The sequence below is a fragment of the Sciurus carolinensis genome, chromosome 14 (genome assembly GCF_902686445.1).
Source record: "Sciurus carolinensis chromosome 14, mSciCar1.2, whole genome shotgun sequence".
Lineage (NCBI taxonomy): Eukaryota > Metazoa > Chordata > Mammalia > Rodentia > Sciuridae > Sciurus > Sciurus carolinensis.
Genome location: NC_062226.1, coordinates 47,034,408 through 47,040,102, shown reverse-complemented (window position 1 = coordinate 47,040,102; position 5,695 = coordinate 47,034,408). Strand labels below are relative to the sequence as shown.

At 31.6% G+C, this 5,695-nt stretch overlaps 1 non-coding gene across 1 annotated transcript; it reads right to left on the bottom strand.

Annotated features, from left to right (window-relative positions):
- Nucleotides 1–5,041: 5,041 nt before the first annotated feature.
- Nucleotides 5,042–5,126, bottom strand: Trnae-uuc (transfer RNA glutamic acid (anticodon UUC)). The gene has a single exon. It is a non-coding gene; the product is annotated as a tRNA-Glu (tRNA).
- Nucleotides 5,127–5,695: the final 569 nt, after the last annotated feature.

The following is a 5,695-nucleotide window of genomic DNA, read 5'->3' as shown; positions in this document are numbered from 1 at the left end:
TGGTCACAATTCTATACTGGTTTTCTTAGGCCAACCTACAAGTTTTTCATATCTTTCTGCTCTGCCTTTTACTGCCAATTCTTACTATAAATTTGACTGAGTTTCCATCAATATCCATGTCACAACCTGCATGCTCTGATGCCTTGAAATTTCCTCCACTAGATGAATCATTCTGTTATCTTTTTAAACACAGACACATACAAAATCTTAGAACATGTTTAAAATATAGACATGTTCTTTGCCGGAATGCAACACTAATGGTCTTGCTCTAATTCCCAGAAAATCATCGTTCTCAACTGAAACCTCTTGAGCACAGACTTTACTGTCCATATTTTCATCAGCATTATGGTCTTCCAACCTCACATCAGAATTGTCCATTAAACTCTTCTTACAACATTTTAGGGCTTCTCTAGTATGTATCTCCAAACTTAGTTCTAAGTTCCTTTGGCAAACCAAAGACTTCTGAGGTATATTGTCAGGTATAGTCATAGTAATGACTCCCCTTATCAGTGCCAATTTTCCATGTTAGTCTTTAATCACGGTGACAAAATCCCTGAGAAAATCAACTTTAAGTAGGAAAGATTTGTTTTAATTCACAGTTTTAGAGGTTTTATTCCATGGTCAACTGGATCCATGGTGAGGCACAATATCGTATAGCAGGGAGCATTTGTTGGAGTAAAGTAGCTCTCCTTATGGTGGATAGGAGTAAAAGACAGAGGGAGATAGAGAGAGAGGAGAGGAAATGCTCAAAGGAGTCTGGGACAAGATATATCCTTTGAGGACATTCCCAGTGACTTACTTCCTCCAAGTATGTCCCAATTTCTATTGCTTTTGCTATCTCCCAATATAACCACCAGCTGGGATTCAAGGCTTCAACACATGAGTCTGGGGAATACTTTATATTCAAACCATAACACTAGGCAGGTGCTCTACCACTGTGCTGCATTCCCATCTCCTGAAATAAAATCTTTCATTTTTATTATTTTTAATCGAAATTAAAACTAACAACTTGATCAAAATAATAATGGCAACAATGTTTTTGATGATTGCAATTTACATATACATGAAACAAATTATAGTAATTATACAAGGGAAAGGAGAGAGGAATTAGGAATATTTTGTTACTAAGGTATTTATGATACCTGGGAAGCAGAAAAGTTGGTGTCCATATTTGTGGATTCCATATCTGCAGATTAAATAAATTAAAAATATTTAAAATATTGCATTAATACTGAATGGATATAGCATTTTTTCTTATTATTATTCCCTAAATGATAAAGTGTAATGATTATTTATGTATCATTTATATTTTATTAGGTATGATAAGAAATCTAGAGATTATTTAAAGTATACAGGTGAATGTGCACAGATTATGTGAAAATACTGTGCTATTTCATGTAAAGGACTTGAACATTCCTGCAGTTTGGTATCACAGGATGTCCTGGAACCAATACCCTATGGATACTGAAGGGTAACTCTACAGTGTTATTTAAAAGTGGACTTAGAATAGCTGCAAAGGTATCCTGAAAACTATAGGGCACCAACTAAAATAACTTTTTAAAGTGCTCTACAAATGTGAAGAAATACTTAATTTTTAAAAATTTTTATTTTATTTTTTGTTTGTTCTAATTAGTTACATGACAGTAGAATGTATTTTGACATGCTGTTACACAAAAGGAGCAGAATTTCTCATTCCTATGGCTGTACATGATGCAGAGTCACACCTGTAGTGTAATCATACATGTATATAGGGTAATATCTGTCTCATTCCACTGTTCTCCCCCACCTCTCTCCTCATGTTCATACCCCCACCCCTCCACTCATGTTCAATTGTAACCTCAAAAGGCAGAAAAGACAAAAATAGAAACAATGAACAGGGTAACAAATAGAAAATAGTAACAAATATGATAGATACTAATCCAACTGTCAATAATTACTGTAAATGTCAAATACACAAAGAAATGCACAAAGGAAGAGACTATCTTAGTGGATTAAAAAAAAAGAGGACTCAATTATGTGCTATCTCCAAGAAACCTATTTAATTTCAGGGATTTGACACATTATTATCAGTTTTTTTGTCACCATGCTGTACATGAGATCCTCAGAATGTATTCATCCCTGAATAAATAAAATTTGTACCCTTTGAACAACATCTCTCTAATATTTGTATACCTAATTTGTTGAGCTTTTCTTATATCATGGAAAGGTGTTGGATATTTGTCAAGTAATTTTTCTGCATCTGTTGAGGTGATCACTTCATTTTTACCCTTCATTCTGTTAATATTGTGTATGATTCTCATTGACTTATATATGTTGAATCATTGTTGAATCTGAGATGAATCTGCCTGATTACTATATAAAAGACTTTTTAATATACTTTTGAATTCAGTATGCTAATATTTCATTGAATATTTTTGCATCTATATTTATTAGGAATTTTATTGTGTAGGTTTTTTTTTTTTTCTCCTTATGATGTCCTTCTTTGGCTTTTTGGTATTAGGCTGAGATTCATTTTGTGAAATGATTTTTGGAAATATTCCTTTTTTTTTCTTTCAGTTATTTGGAAGGGTTGGAGAAGTGTTGGAATTAATTCCTTTAGTGGTAAATTTATTGGTGAAGCCATAAAGTTCTTGGGCTTTTCTTTGTTGGAAGGTCTTTGATTAAGATAAAATATCCTTACTCATTGTTTATCTGTCACATTATCTATTTCTTCATGATTCACTCTTGATAGGTTGTAGGTTTCTAGGAGTTTTTCTATTTTTTCTGTTACCCTATTTGTTGGTGTATAATAGTTTTTAGTAATCTCTTATGATTCTTTGTATTTATGCAATTTCAGTTATAACCTTTCTTATGTTGTTTTATTTATTTGCATCTTCTCTCTTTTTTCTTAGTTGAGCTAGAGTTTTGTCAATTTGTCTTTCTTTTCAAAATCCAATTCTTAGTTTCACTATATTTTTCTAGTATCTGTTTTATTTGTTTCTATTCCAAACTTCAGTACTTCCTTCCTTCCACTGACTTTGGGATGTTATCTTTTCCTAATTCCATGAAGAATAAAGTTAGGTAGTTTACTTGAGATCTTCAGTTTTTCTTGATGTATGCATGTATTGCCATAAAGTTCCCTCTTTTTTTTGTAACTTATTTTTCTGCATCTCATTAGATTGGGTGTGTTGTATTTCCATTTTTGTTTTTTTCAGAATAATTTTTGATCTCCTGTTTGATTTCTTCTTTGACATATCTTTCCTAAGTGTATTGTATAATTTCCACATATTTGTAAAATTTTCAATTTTCCTCCCATTATTGATTTCCAGTTTTTTACAATTATGGTCAGCAAACATACTGAATATGATTTCAATATTCTTAAGCTGACTAAAACTTATTTTGTGGCCCAATATGTTATCTATTCTTCTACTGTTGGGTGGAATGTTCTATATATACCTGTTAATTCCATATGGTTTATAGTGTTATTCAAGTCCTCTGTTTTCTTACTGATTTTATGTCTTAATGATCTGTTCATTGTTGAAAGTGAGGTATTGAAGGCCCCTAGTATTGTTTAATTGCTGTCTATGTTTCTCACATATCTATTACTATTTTTTTTATGTATTTAGATGCTCTGATGTTGAGTGTAAATGTATTTATAATTTTTATCTCTTCTTGGTGAGTTGACTCCTTTATCATTGTACAATGAACTAATGGTCTCTTGTGATAGTTTTTTTTTTTTTTTTTTTTTCTTTTTGTACTTGGGAATGAACCCAGGGTCACTTTGCCACTAAGCTACATCCCTAGCCCTTTTATTTTTTATTTTGAGATTTTGAGATAGCGTCTCATTAAGTTACTGAGAGACTCACTAAGTTGCTGAGGCTGGCCCTGAACTTATGCTCCTCCTGCGTCAGCCTCCTGCTTTGCTGGGATTACAGCAGTTGTGCCACTGCACTCAAATCTTAAGAAAGTTTCTGATCTAAAGTCTGCTTTGAATTTTGTAAGTATAGCCACCTTACTCTTTCACTTTTCATTTACATTGAGCAATTTTTCCATCTCTTTACTTTCTACAAGTATCCTTAAAGCTAAAATAAACCTCATATTGGTAGAATGTATTTAGATCATTTTATTTTTAAAAATTCACTCAGCCTCTCTATGTTTTGATAGGTGATTTTAATCTGCTTAATTTAAACTAATCATTGATAGTGAGAATTTACTATTGTTATTTTGTTAATTATTTTCTCTTGTATAATTCCTTTGCCTTTTCCTCTTGGTCTGTCTTCCCTGTGAGTTGATAATTATTTTATTGGGTATGCTTCTAGTCCTTTCTCTTTTGCATATAAATTAGAGTCTTTTTTAACTCTATGGCTATGACTTTAAATATCTTTTGACATTACATTTAGAATTGATAGAAATTTAACTAGATCACATATAAATATTCTGTATCTTTATTTTTCCTGTCCCTTCTTTTTTATGCCACTAATATCATAATTTATAACTTTTCACATTTTTTCTTGATTCATCTTTTATCTTTTATAATAGAGTTAGTGGTGATTTATGTACACCCATACATGAATTAGAGTATTCTTAATTTGATTATATACTTACCCATTTGATAGTGAATTTTATATTTTAAATATGAGTTCAATTTACTAATTATCAATTATTTTTAATAGAGAAAGAAAGTAAAATCAGTGCTTTTTTTGGAATTCAATGAAGGAAAGAAAGTGAATGCAAAAGGCCACAAGAAAATTTTAGTGATGGAACATTTTATATCACAATTCTGGTGATTATTGCATGACTGTACATATTTGCCAAGTCTCATAAAATTATTCATCTTGCAATACACATCATATGTAACTCATAAAAAATAAAATAGTAAACCTAGGGGTAACAAAGTTATAAAATATGGAATAATATAGTACCATATTAATAAATACTGAAGAAATGTTAAACCCACCTGATGCTTATGAAAGATACAATGTATTCTTCTTCCTTTCTTTCTCACTTTTTTAACCGTTCCTTCCTTTTTCTCCATGTTGCAAATTTTATTTATTTATTTATTTTTTGCAGTGCTGGGGATTGAACCCAGGACCTTGTGCTTGAAAGGCAAGCACTCTACCAACTGAGCTATATCCCCAGCCTGCAAATTTTATTTTTGACTATATATTTTTTATTTGATCTTTTTAGATATACATGACAGTAGAGTGTATTTTGACATATTATATATGCCTGGAATATAACTTCCCATTCTTGTGGTTGAACATGATGTGGAGTTTCATTGGTTATATGTTCATATATGAACATAGGAAAGTTATGTTTGATTCATTCTGTCTTTCCTATTCTTATACACCTCCCTTCCCTTCATTTCCCTTTGTCCAATCCAAAGTACTTCTATTCTCCATGCCCCACTTATTATGTTAGCATCCACATATCAGAAAGAATATTTGGTCTTTGGGTTTTAGGGATTAGCTTATTTCATGTAGCATGATAGATTCCAGTCCCATCCATTATCTGCAAATACCATAATTTCATTATTCTTTATAGCTTAGTAATATCAAATTATGTATATGTACCACATTTTCTTGATCCATTCATCTGTTGAAGGGCATCTAGGTTGGTTCCACAGCTTAGTTATTGTGAGTTGAGCTGCTATAAACATTGATGTGGCTGTGTCACCATAGTATGCTGATTTTAAGTCCTTTGGGTACACAAATCA